At 41.2% G+C, this 21201-nt stretch overlaps 1 protein-coding gene across 24 annotated transcripts in view; it reads right to left on the reverse strand.

Annotated features, from left to right (window-relative positions):
* The window catches only part of ncam1b (neural cell adhesion molecule 1b), a 71731-nt gene that overhangs the window by 37647 nt on the left and 12883 nt on the right, over positions 1-21201 (reverse strand). The gene's annotated exons all lie outside the window — the stretch shown is intronic.

Genomic DNA, 21201 nt, shown 5'->3' on the forward strand with positions numbered 1-21201 from the left:
AAGAGTGCATTAAAAGCCCATTAATGACTCATGCAGGTGAATAATAAGTCCCTGAAAGACCTCCTTTCAGGGTATTTCTTCACAGGTGTGCTTTTGGGTAGTTATGGAAACAATGTGTTCCTGCTGCTGGGGTGGTAAACAGGCTCACCGACTGGGCTTCTGGGACATAAATACTAAGCTTTTCTCATAACCACTCTGTTTCAGAGGTGTAAGACAAAGAGTGGGTCAATACTTTTACACCTTATAATGCAAACAGTCATACAGCACAATGCATTTACATTTACATTTACAGCATTTTATCAGACGCCCTTATCCAGAGCGACTTACAATCAGTATTTACAGGGACAGTCTCCCTGGAGCAACTTAGGGTTAAGTGTCTTGCTCAGGGACACAATGGTAGTAAGTGGGATTTGAACCCAGGTCTTCTGGTTCATAGGCGAGTGTGTTACCCACTAGGCTACTACCACCCAATGCAGCACAGACACATGACATAAATATGAAATTGTAAATATTTAATTTTATCACAATTACTGACCTGACCTGATTGGCTGAGAGAGATTTTATTACACTGTGACCCAGCTGCTGCTGCATAATGTTGTTTAGGGACAGCCATGTGATTCTGCACCAATCTTCAGTTTGAGGTAAGTAGATTTGGACTGCAGTCCTAACTGAGACCACCAGGCTGCTGTTGAATGTGTCTTTACTGAGACTGGCCAATCAGGTTGATACATGTACTGTAGCCAAACCTCATACTCAAGCTGCACCATTCCTTATAGCATTAATAATACAAGGCCTTAAGGAACTGATCTGATAGCACCATTTCATTAAATAAGATGCATGCCTCAATTTGTGGTAGAGAAGGGGATCATTCTTTATCTTTGCATAAGACAACTTGAGATTTGCTTTTCTAACTGTAAAAATGTAATGATTATTAGAAAGAGACTTATTTTCTCGTGCTGCATGTAGCCTAAGAGCCTCATTCGGCTCACCAGGGAAAAAATGCAGATGAAAAACAAGCATAAAACAAAACTGAATCTGAATTCAACTTTCACACGTGCCACTAGCACAGATTACAAGAGCAGACTGTAATTCATCAGAACTATCTTTTCCCCTCTGTTTTCCTCTGTTCTGTTAGTCTTTTTCCAAAGACAACGCAGCTATCTGAGTCAGCACCCGACCTAACAAACACACATGCACACACACAACTGCCGTGTTTGTGTGCCGCGTAGCCATGGTGTTCTTTCTAAGATCCATAATTAATTAGCAGATTGTTTTGGCACAGAAAAGACAGATCGTGTCTTCTCAATGTGGTTGGCAGGATCAAAAGGACACACAAACAAAAAATGTATCCAACAAATCTGTCAAGTAACCCACCCCAAGCCCATCACACTGACTATTTCAACCAATGGGTTGTGAGGGAAAGAGTGGAGAAACAGGAAGTCTGCAGAAATTGGCAGATCTCCACATGGCACATGGGTTCACACCCCAAAACCCTAAATCTCGACTCCAGCAGGACTCTTTTGTACTTGCTGTGGGAATTAAAAGAAACAAAGAGTGCTTTTGTGGCTTTTGCATCTCTGCCAGTTTAAAAAATGATACACAGAGGAAAAACTGCAAACCATAATCAAATCTACATATTCAATCAATATCCCATGATGTGCTTTGCTTGTTTTTGGGAAAGGGTAACTAATAGTTGGTCGTTTGTCACATCAGATATTGATCTGCTTAAAGCCTTTCCTCAGTAAATCTGCCACCTTTGTTTCTGCATTAAAAAAAGAAAGTCAAGGCATTCTAATAAAAGGCCATCAACCTTCTGCTTTCGTCAAAGAGCTATTAAGGGAAACAATGCAATATTAATCTAAGCCAGGGGATCCATCATGAGGTAAACTAATGACCACTGTAAAGCATTAAAATACCAACTGTGTGGTAAAAAATATAGATTCATTATTCATTTGAAACAGAAACTTTGGCAGATGCTTTAAACAAACAAAAGACATTCAAAGAAGAAGTCCTGTTTTCAAATATTTAAATCAGACAGTTTACTGTCAGTAGTCAGTTATCACATTCACTTAACTCCTAATGCAATTGATAGTCACGCTGCTCCTGCACGTGAAGCAGACAAGATGTTCTGTGCATGCTCCACAAACAGTGTAGGCCTTTATATAAACTGCAATCTTAAGGAGTAACCTTTACAAAACCAGTAAAGCATATAGCACTCTAAAAAATGTGTAGAGCTGTAAAGCTGTCCAGTGCACTGCTCAACATGCATTTGCCACCAAATAAATGGTGCATCTTCAATTAGATTAAATTAATATAAAAACAGATTAAAACAGATTGTTTCTCTCCACTTTTTAAAAAACAGCATAACAAACCAGCTGGCTCAAAATAATGATGCATGAAATTAATTATTTATTCTAAATGCATGTATTCATTTATTTATCATGAAATATGATGTATATGAATCATTTTTTATGCAACATGAAAAATGTAAACTGCATGCTCACTGTGCTATGTGCACATATACATAAAAAATACCTTAATCCAAGACACATGCATAAAAAAGTTCACTCTGTAGAACACAAAATTTCTAGGACATTTCTATGTAGTTTCATTGCCACTTTATACATTTCAGGTTGATCAGGATCTGATAAAAAAAACATTTGCTCTCCTTCTCAGCCTTAATATTTAAGAAAACATTTCTGCTGCTTTGAAGTGGCCTCCTTCACTGGAAGATGTTCAAAACCACCAATCAGGGGAAAGGCCTTAGTCAGGGAGGTGACCAAGAACCCGATGGTCAGTCTGTCAGAGCTCCAGAGGTCCTCTGTGGACCAAATAAATCCTTCTTGAAGGACTATCATCTCTGCAGAAATCCACCAATCAGATCTGTATGGTAGAGCAGCCAGAAGGAAGCCACTCCTTAAAAGACACATGGCAGACTGCCTGGATTGTACCAAAAAGGTACCTGAATGACTCTCAGACATGAGAAACCAAATTCTCAGGTGTGATGAGACAAACACTGAACTCAAACACTAAACTTTGGTGTGAATGCCAGGCTTGCAGGATCACGTTTGGAGGAAACCAGGCTGTTGGGGATGCATCATGCTTTTGGGGATGTTTTTCAGCTGCAGGAACTAGGAGACTAGTCCAGAGAGAGGAAAATATGACTGTAGCAATGTACAGAAACATCCTGGATGAGACATCCTGGATCCTGCTCCAGAGTGCTCTTAAACTCAGACCGGAGCAAAGGTTCATCTTTCATCAGGATAATGACCTTAAGCACACAGCCAAGATATAAAAGGAGTGGATTTAGGACAACTCTATGAATGTCCTTGAGTGGTCCAGCCAGAGTCCAGACTGGAATCTGATCAAACATCTCTGGAGAGATCTTAAAATTGCTGTGCACTTACGCTTCCCATCCAATCTGATGGAGCTTCAGAGGTACTGCAAAGAGGGTGAATGAGCGAAACTGGCCACGTATAGGTGTGCCAAGTTTGTGGCATCATATTCAAAAAGACTTGAGGCTGTAATTGCAGTCAAAGGTGAATCGCCAGTATTGAGCAAAGGCTTTGAATACTTATGTTGAAATGATTTTCTTATTTATTTATTTTTTTTACTTTAATAAATTTGCCAAAACCTCAAGTAAACTTTTTTTCACATTATCAGGTGTTGTGTATATAATTCTGAGGGAAAAAGTTATTTAATCCATTTTACAGTAATGCTGTAACCAGTTGTCAGTGGTTGTAAAATCAATTCAGAGGGGATGTTGAATTTAATTTCACAAAACACAAACCGCAAATCTTATAGAACTATTAGAGCTGCCTGCACCAAAAAAATCAAAGATACATGCACGAATCTTGTCCTCAGAATCATACACCCCTTTCAGCTAGTCAGTAATAGTGGCAATTTAGACACAGGGGGAATTCGATGACGTACTTGCAGACATACTTTGGGCGTGGGGGACACTGAGGACACTGGGCGAGCGGGGCAGGAGGATCGGAGGCGCCTGGCCGGCGAGGAATTAGGAAGCAATGGACGCGCTGCAACGCAGCGGGGAGTCAGTTCGGGATCTTTGGGAAGGACCGGGGCAGAGGAGAGCCGGAAGACGGCGGGTTTCAGGATGGTCCGGGATCTTGGACTGGACGGGAGTAGGTCTTGGGCGGCAGGACGGTAGGGGAGCATGGAATCCCGTCTTAACCGATGGGTCAGGTAGGTTCAAGGTCAAGGGCAGGTAGAGGTTGTAGCCAGGAAGTTCCGGTCGGGGTTCCTTTCGTGGTTTCCAGGGGATCAGGCAATTCTCGAAGTCGTGGGCAGGCGAAGGTCGTATTTCAGGAAATCACAATTATCTTAGGTCGTGGGTGAGAGAGCTAGCGTCTCTGGCGAGTAAACTCATACAAAGAGCGGGCGTGTCTCCTTGGGGTTACCTCACTTTTATACTTGCCACCGCCCGCTTCCATTTCCTCTTCCGGGTCGTCGTCTCCCAGGTTGGTGAGGCGCCCTCTAGTGGGCTGGAGGCACGTTGGCCATGACAGATATGTTTACAATCGGCATCATTTCATTTGCCATAAAAAAAACCAGAAAGCATCCAAACAAGCTGAGAATATGAAAATGTAAATGAATTTATTCTGATGTCAACACATGTGTACCTGCTGACATCATTTTAGCTGCCTTAAAAATATTCAATTTGCTCCCAAACGCGTCCTTCAAAGGCAGTGACAGCTCAGCATACCCAATGAAACGTCAGGATGAAGCCGGGACCTGCATGCATATCGGTCAGTGCCTCACGTGCAACACAGCATGTGTATTACGCAAAAGGGCCCTGCTGCTGAAGGGTTTTAAGGTATTTTTGATTTATGATACTATCAAAATGATTTAATGTGTTCATACATGTATTTGTTTGTAGTAATGTTTATATATTTTTGCTGCATGCATCTGAGACCCACATGATTGACAGCTCTGCAGCATATTTAAATATGCTATAATGATTCAGTAATAATTATAACTGAATTTAGCATTGCTCCTACATGTATTGAGCTACTGACTCAGTGATGCTAGGCATATGAACATCAGCCTTAAATACGGTGCTATTCAGTATTCTATATGAAGGAAGGATTTGTTTGTTGATTGAGACTGATGTGTGGATATGTCCCTTTAAGACTGAGTGGAACATCTGGGTACTTCCCTGGGGGTCAGATGACATAATTTGAGACCAAAATATAAAGCCATAATAGAATTCTCTCTCTCCTTCTGTATTTACAGCAAATCACATTTCTTTGGTCTTGAGACTCATATATTAGACAACTTTATTATAATCCTTAACTGGTAACCTTTTGTTAACCTTTATATTCAACTCTGGGTGAACCCTTAACAGATAACCTTTGGTTGACCCATTTGATAAAGAATGTAAAAATTAGTATGCATTTTACTTTTATGAACTTACCCTGGATCAGAAACATGAGAGTAAAACGTCTTGTGAGGAATATGAGAGTGATAGTGGTTAGACATGCTTTGGTTCTCTATCCTCTGTTCTTCAAGGAACAAAAGAAAAGCATGTAATTGACAAGACAAGATATAAACTGTTATAAAGTACGAGAGGACAGAAACACACATCTAAAATATGTTGAGTTGTATTTATGGTAAAATAGTGTGGACATCACCAGAGAAGCTAAACCAATACACATTTACACTAAACTGGATACACTTTTTATAAAAAGATAAAGGAGGCATGTTTTCCTCGAGATGAAACTACGATAGCTGGCGCTCACACAGATACTGGGCTCTGAGTCAGGATTCATTTGCTTGCTGCTCAGGCTACAGCCACAGTGACAGGCAGTGCTACTGTTACCATGGAAACACGCCCCACATACACACACAATGGCTATGCCCCAGCAAACAGACACTCAGAAACACATACATTCAGACACATGTTCATAAACCCCATGAGAAAAGTCTGCAAAGCATCAGGGGAAAATGTGAAGCAGGAGTCTCAGGAGTCTCCCCAGATACACAAGTATGGAAGAATATGAGTCCAGAACTTAAACTACCTGGTACACAGCATCATCCCATTAAAAACAGGTTGAACTCCGAGCGCATATCCTGCGCCACGGCCCAAATGAGGCAGACAGTGATTAAAACGCAATGCCCCAGCTGCAAACGTTGGCTCTACACATGTCTGGGCCTCAGTGACATCACTGGCCACTCGGTTTCGGTCCGTTCTTAAACCAGGGCCTGTGCAGTTGGCAAAATAGCGATAACATTAGAGCTTGCTGAATAAAAGCTGTGTTTCCCAGTCCCACTCCTGGAGAACCTCCAATTCGGATCTGTTGACTGGGAAACCCGGGGAAATCTCTTAGATTATAGGAATTTAACAGGGTTGGAAGATTGCTCATCACTCTATGGGTAGTTGTGGAATTAGCTCATACAGGAGACGGCGACATGCAGTGTGCTGATTAGATCTGTGGAAAATGAAAACATTTTAATCGATTTTTTGATCAGTTAAAATAAGCCATTTAACAAAGGAGTATTGTGGCATTAATAACATTGTCTGATCTGTTCATCGTAATACAAACACATTGAACTAGAAAACAGTGTGCAACCTGAACATGCTACACGATGCATTAGAAACCTCAAGGTTTCTTTCAGCACCTCTGCTAATTTTAAATGTTCAATTGTTCTCATCATCACTTTATTGATATTTTTTTAAAAGTTGATAAGGTTTTGCAATACGATAATATATTTGGTAAAATACCAAATATCATGCAGCCATATGAGCTGCTGTATTTTAAATGAATGCAAATGACTCAAGATCATTAAAAAAAAACTAAAAGTGGAAAACTGTAACAGTGAGCTTGAATTTTTGATTCAATAGGAATGTTAATGTAATCAAACCCATAAAGCCCTGATAGAGTGAAACTCTAGTCCAGTTCTTTTCATCATTAAATGGTGAGCGTATGGGCCGCACTGCCGGAAGCTGAGCCATGTTGAGCCTAGCTGCCCATTAGCATCTGCCTCAGCAGCAGACAACTCAACCGAAGCCAGCCAAGCACTAGGAGTAGAGGACATCTACGGCAGCCAATCATTTCATTCTCCTTAAGTGCTGGATCTAAAGAGGAAAAGAGAGCAAGAAAGCTACTTCCCTTCCCCCACTCAATCAGATCAGAATTGCCAGGACAAAACCCCAGCACTCTATAAATAAAGCTCAAGTTTCTTCCTGTCCATGTAAGGATATCCGGCCATTACTGAGTGTGGTTTTGGTGTGAGTAATCCAATTAGTGCTCCACTGCACTCACACACAAAGGCCTACATCATCTGAGCACTGATCATTTCTTCTAGTTTACTAAATATCAATGGGCAAGTGCTCTCAGAGACAGAGACTGTGTGGGTACGATTTTCAGACGTCCAGTGCCGATACCCTGGGATGGATATTTCCCACCTCTCTCAACGCTGGCCAAGAATGTGTTAAGAGCAATTAAATGAAATAGTGGAGAACCACAGCACAGCTCCTGATGCTGGGACCTCATTAGGATTCATTGTGGCACCTCAGAGAACACTGTTCCACCAGCTGAACATATCAGCTTTTATACAGGCTAAACTGTAAGCCTCAGACCTTTCTGTGTATAGCACTCTCTGCAATAATCTGCAAGATTCACTCAGTCACTCGCTTTTTGTGTCTCCAGGTCTGACACCTTGACACACAGCTTCACCTAATAAGCATCAGCACAGATAGTTAAAATAAAAATGGCCTTTTCCAAGGAGCAGCTCCCCAGAGGACAATGGCTACTCAAGCTGTCCCCTGTAAAGCCAGAGCTGGCGTTGGTCCACCATTAACAAGGGAGCACTCAGGATTAGCCCAGTTGACACGGGAGGGGATCAACTGCTGATCCAAATCCAGTAGGATGCATATATGACAGAGATTTGGTGGAACAATCCAGTTCAAATTTAAAAAGGCCTTTTGTCCTCCTGCCCTGTAATTCCAGCTCTGAACATCATAAGAATATTGTGCGCTATTTTGTCAACAAGTGTATTGTTTAGCCCTGTGAGGTGTTTCACTATCCAAATCAGAGCTCAGTCAGACCTGGGATCAGTTTGTACAAACCTGGCAATAAAAACCCATTGAGGAAAAAAATTCAATTATGACAGCTATTTCCAAACAGTTGAATTATGCTATTTGAAACTAAGGCAGGCAAATAGGACCCTTCTAGTTTCAAGTGGCATAATTCAAATGTGTGGAAATAGGTGTCATAATTGAATTAAGTTAACCCAACAAATCATTTTTTTGAGTGTAGCCACTGGGGATGCATGTGACCGTGTGTTTCTGTGTAAATGGGGAGGATTGCGTCACAAAGGACCACCAGTGTAAAACTTCTGACAAATATTTGTGTGAACAACCAAACTGGTTGATCTGCTCTTGCAACCCCTGATGGCACCAGCCAAAGGGAGACAATGTTCTCATTTGAAGGATTTGTGTAGATAATCTATTGTTTCTATCGATTTCCCAAGTACAGAAATTACGTCCGTAAGCTCCGCCTCCTCTCCACTGGCCCCCATGGCTTATTCCATTTGATAACCATGTGATATTCATCTGATTCATTTTCATACAATGGAAGATGGCCTGAAAACTGGACCCTTACACATTCCCAGTAACACAATCTGCAGAGCTTTATAGCAAGCACACACCATAATGCCAAACCACGCAACAAAGCGGGGCTCTGAGTTAATGTGTGCAAGTTCTACATTCTTCAACCACTCTCTCGTGTTTCCTTCCAAAGTACCATGCATTCTCAAAAATGAGTATTGACTGGCTAGGTTTTACCCAACAACCGATGATGCTGCATAGTCTAATTTTATCAAGCCTCATAGATGGTCAGTGTATATGCACAATTTAAATTTTTCTGGCATCCTCGGTGTGATTCCGAGCACGCACTGAACTAAAATAGCTAATCGTGGAATTGTGAACACAGTAAGGGGGAAATTATCTTTTGGTTGGTCTGCAAAACACGTCCATTCCTCCACCATGTTTACTATCCATTTACCATTAGGTAATTACGATTTACCAGACCACTTCACCTTCAGAGCTGTGAAGAGGAGAAAAACACCAATAGTTTGTCATGTGATCCTCAAAAAAAGAAATTACAATTAAACAACACTGGAATTTCGATTTGTCATACCAAGAACCTGCAGGTCATTTTGGTCCATTTTGAGGAGGCATCACTGTGCTATAGAGGTGGCGCTGTGTGGATCAGGCACAACATTAACACCCAAAGATGTCTATTAAACGACTGCTAATGTAGGCCTGGTTAAATGTGCTTGTGAGAGCGGTCCTGATCGAAGTTTGACGGTCCTTTCATGACACATCACTGGAGGATAATGGTGCAGCTGAGAACGCTCAGTGTTGTAAACCCTGCTCAGTGATTTAATGAAATGGTCATTACTGCAGCTGTCCGCTCTGGCTTTGCCATCAGTCGCCTGGTCATTTCTGATTTGTATTGCTTACGTCATCTCGGTTTGCCATATAATTTTTTGGTTTTTATTGTTGAGCAGGGACAGAGGGAGGTGTAAGTCTGTCAAATAATTATGAATTACAGTCACACGCACATCCTGACCATAAATGTGCACTGATATTTTACATATTCCATACAAACCTGCTGTTTTAATCTGATTCATAAAGCTGATTGTTTTTACTTCCGAGTGCAAAATAGCCACAACTAATATGAAATGGCCTTAGAATCTAGTAATATTAATAAACCTGATGTTTATTGTACATTTCATTTAACATGAACAGCAGAACGCTAACACGGTCTTGTTGGCAAATAGATCTAGTTTAAATATAACTCATGTTGACAGATAATGATGATACTTACAGTCCTACAACACTGGACGCTGTATTTAACATCATTTTACTGTTATGCAGATCCTCGGTAATCTAAGCAAATAGGTAAAATAGCTATCAAGCATGAGAACATTAAACTGAGTGTAAACCAGAGTCTTTAATGCAGACTCAGAGGAGCCAGCGTGACAGCAGAGCCCCACACTCTGACAGATCTGACACTCCACCGCTGCTCCCTCAGCTGCAAGCTGGGAGTGTGTATTTTAATTCAGCCCTAAGAGAGAAAATTCTTCAAATGCTTCCCTCAGCCAGCCTGGCAAACAATGCAGCCTGAAAGAGAACTGCCCGGCTGAGCGTGTGATTTACATCAACTACAGAAGTCTTGCAGAGTATTCAAACGAATTCATTTCTAAATGGTCACATCCCTGATTCTCCGTAGGTATTTTTGCACTAAAGTGAAAGTGAAGTGATTGGCACAGAGGCTGGGTTGAGTCAGTGTAGGGAGTTGCTCTCCTGTTAGGACATGTAGAGATGGGTCCAACGTGTCAGAAATGTCAGTCAAAACAAAAGTTGCACACTTATAAAATCGCACTACTCTGTACAAATGGTTCAAATATGGAACAGGGGTCTATGCTGAACCGAAAATAAAATTTCCAGGACTGATTTCAATAAATCATCACATATCAAATTTGTCTTATTCTTTGTTCTAGGCTTCATGAATGAATGAGTAAAGATTCCACTCAGCCAATTTGATTGAGGGATGAAGATCAATAATGCTTGACTTACATATATCTATTAGAGATTTACCTGCTCTGTACATGGAAAGCACTTGGCTTTCTACCGTCTTACCTACAGTATAATTCTTGTTCTGATCTGCAAGTGTTCTGGGAGAACCTTGTTATATGCTGCTGCAAGATCAGGACCAGAGACAGCTCCCCATTCCGTAACAACAGAAAAACATCCTGCTCATTCTGCTACATAGACTGTGATTCCAAGATTCCCAGGGAACATGATGTGACTTGCCCCATTAATTAATATTATTGGCATTATTTATTTTTGTCTGCCTCCACTTCTAGTTTCACCTGAACTGAAACATACTACGAGAGATCCGGTTTTCATCTGACAACTCAAATCTACACCCAGTATAAGCATCAAGTGAAATGATTGTCAGTGGCACCTTGGCAGGTCAGGATTTGAAACGGCAACCTTATGATTACGGGGCCGCTTCGTTAACCGCTGCCCTAAAGTATTTAAACAAGTGAACAAAAGTCTGTTTCTGAACATGGCCAGTCATCAGCACACAACATGAGTGTCTGCACAGTGCAGAACACCAACATAAAAAGCCGTCAAATGGTGACTCTGTATCGGTGGTAATATTTTCCATTTATTGCTCCCATTGCCCAGTGTAAAGGGCCCTGACTTCTCTCATACACTCACATCCCTCACTTCATCATATATAAACATATCAACACCAACGCCTTGCTGATGGGGCTGTTCATATCTATTTGTGCCTTCGGAGACAATAAAGTATAAGATCTGGTTGTGTCTATGTGTAAACAATGTTCTGATTTTTCCATTGCAGCAGACGTCACTGTCTGTCATGTCACCAGAATATCCACACCTGTCAGATCTGTCCCCAGCAGCCCAGCGTAATCCGAGCTGTGCTTAATCATGCTAATCCACAACAGCTTGTCTTGTAGCTGTCGGGCATGTCCCATCTGAACCTCCCATCTCAGTGGAAAGGCAGTCAGTATTGAGAGTTCAAACAAATCAGCAACAGAGACGTCTCACAGAGAGGGGTTGCGCCATTCATATCCACATTGTGTTCTGGCGGTGGAGCAGCTGGTGGGATGGGGCGGTGCAGGGCTGTGGAGGAGCACCCCCCTAATCTCTCCAAGAGTGAGCATCCCCTGGATGGCAGATGGTCTTCAACCCAGACATTACTCATTAAGCGCTTAGCCTAACTGGATTCTGATATGCTTATTAAAAACTCATTCAGAGCATGTTCTGCTGTAAGTCCTGTTTACCAGCCTGTTGCTCAACCGTCACGCCTCTGCCAGTGTCCAGCCCACCCCTTACAACAGCTTTTTTTCTCTTCAATCCAAGATTTAAACACGGTTAAAGGCTGGATGAATAAATGCCAAGACAGAGAATGTACAGACACTAAATAAATACATTTATTATTATTATTAAGAATGCCAGTCAATGGAAAAAAAGACAGAAGACCAGGTCCTTGCATGAGACTCGGTAAAGCATGACTGAGCAAAACATGACAAGATGGATCCAATTACCAATAAACCAAAAACAGCAGAATATCGTAACCTCAGAGTAGCATGTATGAGTTATTTGATGAAAGAATAGGAATAGGTTATGAAAAAAATAGGAATAAGTTATGAAAAAAACGAAGAACAGATACTAAGGTGCTATACGTTTTGAGTCATTAGGGCTGTCACAATTAGCAGTCATTCCAATTCATTTATAAACATTAAAATAAACATGATTAACAGAGCTGTGCGTGGTTTACGTCTTGTCATGAATGTGAAATTTATTCCCAACCTTTGGGTCCGCTTCCTTACCTGCCAGGCCACCACTGCCCCAGGAATCTAATGCAAGCTTGGAATTAGGGCTCAATGAAAAAAGAGAGAAGAACAGACACAATAATAAAACTCCTGAATATGATTCTACCAGCTACAGGCTTTATTCTGATTATTTATTTAGTTCTTCTGACATGTGACTTTAAATTCTACTCCAGCACATAATAATCCAGGTCAGCTCTTCTTTTCAGACCTGCTCACTGCATCACTGTGGCAATGATGGTGTCATGTTTCTGGAACATTTTCAACATAATTTCAATCACTGCACTGAGGAACACCTACACCTGCAGGCGGTATAGATCTATCTGTATCCAAGTACTTAGGGCATTAAACAATTCTCCCTGATAGCACAAGGTTGATCCTATTTCCTTCCTGATAGCATTAACTTGATCATAGCTTTCAGCTGAAGAAAGTGCAGGATGTACGACTTGAAAATTTGAAATCGGTTCAACCTGGGCTAACATCAGGACTGAGAAATATGGCCATAAATGTAAATTGATTTCTATTATGTTTTTATGTTTCTGATACAAAGTTTGAGAACATTTTGACAGGAACCTGAAAGATACCTGAAATTATTTTTTTCCAGATGTAAATATAGAAAAATGCATGCAAAATTCATATCCTTCACATTTTATTTGATTAATTAATTGTCAAATAAAGTGTCAAATTGAAATATCTGGGAGCGAGAAACAAAGGCCATTTGGTGCCGAAATGGGGACATGTGAACTGGCGACTATTTAAAAGTTCAGAGTGTGCTGTCCAGAAGCCTGGACCTTGTATTTGAGGCTTTTACACTGAGAAAATCCCTTTAGAGCACTGCATGCAACTTTTTGCAGAAACAAACTCAAAGCACATGAGATTTGTCATGTTATTAAGTTTACTGTTAGAATTGCTGTTCATAAATGGTTAAAGAGTACGTTACCTGAATGTTTGGTGTGTTTGGCATGAGCTGCTCTCATTTTAAAGGACTTAAAAGATCACCGTTTATAAAAAAAATAATAAAAATGTAATTTATGGCTCCCTCAGTTTTCACCTGTGCAGTTTGTGAAATATTTATACAGTTTATCAAACTCCGTCAGTAGTGAGGATTTTACCTGTGTCAATTGTAGGAGACTATCCCGAAATGATGGAGAAAATAGTGGCGCTAGAGGAGCGCATCCGGAATTTACATCTGATTAGGGAGTCAGAAGTTTTCCTAGATTTATTTCTAGCCCCAGATGCACACCAGCCTAGTCAGCTGGTAACTGCCACTACCCTGGCGCTAGTACCAGTAGAGCCCTCCGGACAGCAGGGCAGTTGGGTGGCGGTTTGGTGTAAACAACGCTCACGAGTTACCAGGGCAACAAGCCAAGCTCCCCCACCACCTGGGTGCCACTCCCCCTTTTGCATTCAAAACCGTTTTCCCTTCCTCAGTGAGTCCTAGTAACCACCGGTGACTTAGTAACTTAGTAGTTAAAAAAGCTTCATGTCAGCACTAACGATGTACGACTACGCCAGTCGTTAATAATTAAAAGATAATTGAATTAACAAAAGATAATTGAACTGGCTAAAACTATGTTGGATAAAGTAATCTGGCCCACTATCCCAGTTGGTCCTCAACATAAATCGCTGGTTGTTGGAGTGGTGTCCAAAAAATAAAGTGGGTCTTTAAACCAAAACTGACTCGCCAGAGATGAGACCAAGCGGCAGACCAACTGACTAAAATTGGTGTTGAAGTAAATTGATAGTATTCCAAATAGCATTAGAAAAGAGCCTCCTTAACTATAGGAGGACTCTTGGCTCGGCACGATCTCTCCTGGTTATTAGACAAGAACAAAAATAATCCTAACCAGCAATAAGAATGACACGGATACCATCACTCAATATGATCATAGTAGCAATGGTTCTACAAACTTCTTTAATGTTAAAATTGTTATGAATATAGATAAGATTCGAAACATGGAAACATATGGAAAATAATCTTCCTATCGCAGACCACCCATTAGAATGCTTCAGCCTCCTTAAAGAGCCTGAACTAATTAAGCTAATCTCATCACCAAATCAAGGTACTTGTATATTACTTCTTACAAGTTTCCTTAAACAAGTGGCACCCGATATTATAAATCCTTTAAATGATCAATTTAATCGCATACATAATGTACCAAGTTCACTCAAGATAGCAGTCATCAGACCCCTGATTTAACAACCCGAACTTGCTTGCAGTCAGCTTTCTAATTATACACCGATATCCAACCTCCCGTTTATATTGAAAATGTTAGAAAAGGATGTAGCCCAGCAGCTGTGTGTGTACCTTAGTTCTGTTGCTTTTTCCTGATACATGTTACCTTTATGTCGTGTTATTCACAAACACAATATTAACACACAGTTGTATTTATCAGCAATGCCAGACAAGAGGCAGCAGCTGAACAGAATAGAGAATTGTCTGAAGGACATCAGACAGTAGATGCTCACCAACCTTCTTCTGTTAAATCCTGCCTATCTCTGGATAGCCAGTACAGAAGTAAAGGGTCTAGGTGTCCTCATTGATACATGGTTTGCATGTTGATAATATACCTATGATAGCACTAGCTTCCCATCAAATATAGGATTGACTACAAAATCCTTCTTTTGACCTATAAAGCAGTTAATGGTCTTGCTCTGAGTAATTTTTCGATCCACCACACGCCCTGCGCTTGAACGGTAGGGGCTCCCTGCTTGAACCCAAAGGTTTGCTGGTCAGTGACACAGACTCAGTCTTTAAATCTAAACTGAAAACATATCTGTTCACTCTAGCCTTCTGTTAAAATCCCAGACACGGTGTCAATCATTAAGTACAATTTAATATGTATGTCAGTGTGACAGTTTGTGAGTGTGTGCGTCTGCAGTGTAGTGTAGAGAACAAGTTCTGACATTCAAACAAATCCTGGTACATTTTCTGATTTGTATTGCTTTATATTCTTTATAAATAATTTTTTTTATTTTTAGGTTGCATTTTATTTTAAAAGTGTATATATTTGGCAGATGTAAAGCATGCATGTGTATGTTTTGTGTGTTAGTCCATTTTTACTTTATTTTATTAATATTCTAAAAGCTGCACTTTCTAGAGATTTTAGTTCTGCTTTTGAATAAAAGGTTGAAAATGAATGCTTTTCTTGTTTTTGTTTTAATCCGATTCTCCAGTTAATAAAAACACAAAAAAATTGACACATTAATCATTTATTAGAATAATTATGAGTAGTAGCCCTAATCATAACCTAAATTTCCAAATACTAAACAGCACTTAATCCCTATAAAATACCTATAAAATTGGTTGCTGATATATGAACAGAACACTTGCACTCACAAGACCATAGAAAAAAACATCTGAAGATAACCCTTTAAAGATTTACAGCAGTTTCCAAGTCTGAATAATTTGATTGGGGTCTAGTAGAAGAAGTGAATAATTTTAAATTGGATTAAATGCACTCTAGCATCCTTTTGACATGCTTTTTATATTTTTACAGATCTTTCCCCAAGCACCTTCCTCCAGTATTAGACCCAGGTCTCTCTCCTATGTGTTCTTGAGAGCTAGCAGGGCCCATCACCCACTGTTTGAATCATCAGGGAATAATACGCTGAGGCTACAGTTCCTTAACACTTCCTCTAGGAGTGCAGCAGATTCAGGATCTGATGAGGTCTGAAGATAACTAATAACATGTGAGTTGTAGGCATTGATAAAATTGTGACCTGGGAATCCCAAATTGCTGTACCAAACCATCAAAGGAATTATTTAGGAATTATTATTTTTGTTATTGTTCTATGTCTCATTTCAAATAAATCTGCCATTGGTATGTTAGACCGATACTTTCTTTGTACCTGGGCAAACATAGGTGATCAAATAATTAATTTTCCCCACTGTCAGTGAGCTGAAACTGGACATAGTTGTGTTCTGAAACACACACACACACACACACACGCACACACATTATGTAAAGAAACATTGGTGGATCAGCAGGTGACTGGAAGCTGCCAGAACATGTCTATTGCTGTGTGTTGGGGGTGGGATTTGTTTCACTGATCATAGCAGGGTAACAGATGGTGGAGAAGCACCTAATCTCAGCAGGCATCCCAACGGGCTAACAGCCCTGCTCACACCACTGCCATGAACCACGCAATGAAATAAAACCTCCTCGCCACATCTTTCCCCCACAATCTCCTGGGCTCCTACAGGTCTCACATCTGCTGCCGCTGAATGGAACAGCTCCTTTATCTCTATAGAGGGTTCAGTAGCAGATACGCACATGATTAAAGAGAAGCACTGTGGTTGGAGAACAGGGCCCATGAGCTTGTGAAAATGCAAATGATGTGGGCTTCAGGTCAGATTTCCCAATTACAGTCCAGACACGTCAATAGTCCCACATGGTCCTACAGAAAAAAGGGCCTTAATTATGATTCTTTTTGTCTTTGTGTTATACTTCAAGAAGCATTGTTGCTCTAGGCAGGAACTCTGGCGTCCGAGTAGGCAGAAAAAAAATGGTCTTTGTCTAAAGCCATTACAGCGCCCATTCATACACAGCTGTATTAAGTCAGCATGTTAACCAGTTAGCAGCCCATTTTTTCCTTTAAGAGGTGAAAATCGAGTCTGCTTGTTCTGTCAGCACAGTTGACACGAAAAGACACCAAGCCGCCCCAAATTCAGTTATCCCCTCTGAACACAATATATGGGACACAGGACAAAAGTCCCAAATGATCAAGTTAGACAATTGATAACTTGCGAAAGAAAAAAGGTACTGGCACCCACATTCTGAACTCACACTTATATATCCTAATCAAAAGATGCCAGATTTGCCAGTTTTTATTATTGTTCTATTATTGCAGTGAAGGCATTTTGGAGATTTGTGCAGTGACACAGGATGTTTCTGCTGATTCCCCTTGTCCCCTTTTCAGCAGTTGTCCATGAACAAGTCTGTCCTCTTCATACCCAGCTATGTGCCTGAGTGCCTCTCTGCAGCTCCAGCAGTCAGTATGCTAACAGTACGTTTCCGCATTTCATGATGTTGCTAAGTATGGTTAAAAAAAGGGAAGAGTGACCCTGTTCAGTCATGGTGTATTTACGCAGTGATGGGCCGAGGCCAGTCGGGCAGAAAGAGCAGCACATTCCGTCTCTTTCTGGATGGGCTTCTTACCAGTCTTATCTTTTCCTGATGTAGCGATTTGCTGGGACAAAACCCAAAGGGCCATTTCTGACTCCACTGGCTGATCCACACATCTGACCATTAAAAATGTCAGTATGAGCTGACGCTGCACATTCCTGGCACACAGAATTCTCTGACATTCAAATGGAGCCTGTTATCTGCAGTCTGAGACCTGAGAACATTAAAAAAGGAAAGTGTCCGGGTGACTTCAGTGGCCACTTCCAAACTCTCCGTGTCTTTCCCGCTGTCTACCTATTGTGACGGACCCACGTGGCCAGTAGCTCAGCTGTCATTTTCTCAGCGCTCAGCATGCAGCATCCGCACGGAGACAAAGGCAGCACAGCAGGCCGTGGCACATCCAGCTCACGGTGGTCCAGAGTCAAGAGGAGGTCAGTGAGTCACAGAGGAGGATGGAGGGATAAAAAAAACAAAGACCGGAAAATGGAAGATGGGAGGACTGAAATGCGTAAATTCAATTCCTTCCTAATTTTTTCCTCCGTGTGCATTCGACAGCTTCCATTATTCTAATTTCATTACTGGAAATCATGCAGAGCTGCCTTCTGAGCACTTCACATTCCCAGATGTTCTTTGGTTAAATTCATTCAAATAATATTATTTGTAACACGATTAAGGAGGAACTGGATCTCTTTCTGCTTTTTTTTTCTTTTCATCTACTTTCTTTATATAAAAAGGGGGATAAAAGACCGTATTCAGCTTTCCTGTCCCATTCTAAAGGCACATACACATGGGGGGAGAAGAGAGACACTGAGGGGGCAAAAGTGGCCTAGCGGTTAAGGAAGCGGCCCCGTAATCAGAAGGTTGCCGGTTCGAATCCCGGTACCGCCAAGGTGCCACTGAGCAAAGTACCGTCCCCACACACTGCTCACCGGGTGCCTGTCATGGCTGCTCACCAAGGGTGATGGTTAAAAGCAGAGGACACATTTTGTTGTGTCACTGTGTGCCATGCTGCAGTGTATCACAATGACTTCACTTTCCTTCACACAGAATAAGACTACAAGGTATGACTGTGTACTGCCAATGAAATCCAGTAGCTGGATTCTAACTACACTAAGGACGCAGGAACACCGGACGACTGACAGATGGGCTTCCACAATGTTACACTTTTAATCATGATCATGTGTGATGAGCAATAAACAAACACAACATTCTGAGACTAGGGCTGAATGCAAAATTCACTTGGAGAAAGAAAAAAAAATTCTAAACTGTGTTAAGGTCATAGGTCCTTGGCCTGTGTCGCATTATTCTAAATCCTTATACCGGTCTAATTAATGCACACCGCCGACAGAATTCTCAAAAAGCAGAAAACAACTCCAAATTTTGAGATGCCTGACCTCATGACCACCCGCTGAAACATTCCAAGGTGGTAAGAGTGAGAGAAGGTCCACCTCCATTATGCAATCTGTGCAGCCTGCCGTGGTCTCTTATGTAAAACATTTCTCTTCTTAAGTTCAGCTGCTAGACCTGTCTCCAGTGTCTGGGGACAGCTGCTCGGGCGGTGTCAGATTTCTTAATAAAAAACAATGGTTTGCATTACTAAAGGGTACAGTCTGACCTTAATGCCATGTCAGAGAGGCAAATAAAAATCTGCCTCACGCTGAGTGCACACAGTTCACTTCTTGAATTAAAATGAACCCTGCAGGTGTTCACATCCATGCATGATCAAATGCATGATACACATATGCGAGTTGTGTGGAGACACTTCTTTGATAAACAGCTGCAAGATGACAGGTGACAGGAATGGAGGACTTCCTCCACATCTTACATGAGGGCTCTAACTTTTAATTAGGCTGATAATGATTTAGCTTAACAAAAGATAAGTTATTTAGTTCAACCAAAATTCCATGGTCCAAATGGGTATGACGGACTAACTAGTTCAATATTGTACCGAGTACCATTGCACACCATAAAAGGCAAGTTGTGACAGGTATTCCACTCCATAATGCATTTTTCTGTATAGTAAATTATATCTCTGTAGTTACACGTCAATATTATTCACAAAATAACAATTATTAGGCAAAATCCCTCCCTGTAATTTAATATCCAATCACTGTTGTCTCGCACCCACTCGCCCCCTCATACACTGTTGTAATGGAAGTGCAACTCGCAGACAGATGTGGGGAAAAAAGAAAACATGCATGGCGAACACTAGCGAAGGAGCTGAGGGACAAAAGCACGACAGAGTGATTTGAAAAGATTACTGTATTACTTACACTTGGATCAGATAAACACAAGAAAAAAAACAGGTGTATGTATTCTCCCTCATGTTCTTATAGTCTCCAGTCGGTTTGTGGCTGGCCCGAGACTAATGATGATGAATGGGAATGGGACTACCCGTGGGATGACTGCCTGGAGTTGGAAAATGACAATGTGTTGGAGCTGGAGTTTTCTTGGCCAACCTTCTTCAGTCAGTGCCCATGTTGGACAATCCACCAGCAGCGTTTAATGTAAACACTTCTGCATCATCTCCTGCACCTACCAACACACACTGCTCGAGCACCACCCGAACATCTGGCCCTGCGTTCCTCCGTGCTTAAGGCTTGAGAGGGGTTGCCAGGTTTAACACAGGGATCCCTCACCATGACGCCTGGATCTGCATGCATCCATTCTTCCGGTGCCAACAGTAACTCTGCGGTGTGCCCCGCCTTCACCTATTCCTCTGGTTCTAGCAGAGAGAGTTGCCAGATCTGGTTCCACAGCTGCCTCCATTATGGTCATGTGCTGCTCCACCACTTGAATGGTTCATTTCCCAGAAACTTGCCTTGCGCCTTTGTGTGGCACCACGGCCTACTTTGTTTCCTTGTTCCGTGTAATTATGATTTCAACATGTGTCTAATTAACATAATTTCTAGGTGTATATACAGCCCGAATAAATTGTACACTAAAAGACTTTCAAATCTCACAAGCCAATATTTTATTTAATAGAACAAATATAACATGAATTGAAATTTTACGATTTTATTCACAAAATGAGCTCATTTCTAAACTGATGCTTGCTACAGGTCTCCAAGTAATTGGCACTGGAGCATGTTTACCGTTGTGTAGCATCTCCTGTTCTTTTCAGAACAGTTTTTTGAGTTTCTTATATTGGAACTGGTCCCGTTCATGAATGATATCGGTTTCCAGCTTCTGAAAAGTGGAAGATCTGGACTGCAAGTAGGCATCACTTCTAATCAAAAAAAACTTTCTCTCTGTTGATTGGTCAGATGTGTCACCTCGGGAACAACAAAAGTAAATATAGGAATAAGACGACATTGAAATTTACCCATGATTCACTGATTTAAACTGAATCAAGACCACCTCTTTTTGTGGGTCTCGGTACGGTTGTTTTGATGTGCGATTACTGTGTTCACACCGTACAAAACAAACCGCACCAAGGGGGAAATGAAGTTGAGTTTGTTTCAAGAGCACTACAGACGGGTAGGTGTGAAACTACCCTTAGACAAAGCCATTGTCTAGAGGGGGGCATATGTTGCTCTAAAACGTTTCTATACCTTTCAGCACTTAAAGTTCCTTCCAACATACCGTATATAACATCTGGCATGCTGCCATTTGAACTGAATAACACAATCATGATGATGAATAATAATCATGTGCATCCTTGTCTCTTGTT

The sequence above is a fragment of the Denticeps clupeoides genome, chromosome 2, assembly GCF_900700375.1.
Source record: "Denticeps clupeoides chromosome 2, fDenClu1.1, whole genome shotgun sequence".
NCBI lineage: Eukaryota > Metazoa > Chordata > Actinopteri > Clupeiformes > Denticipitidae > Denticeps > Denticeps clupeoides.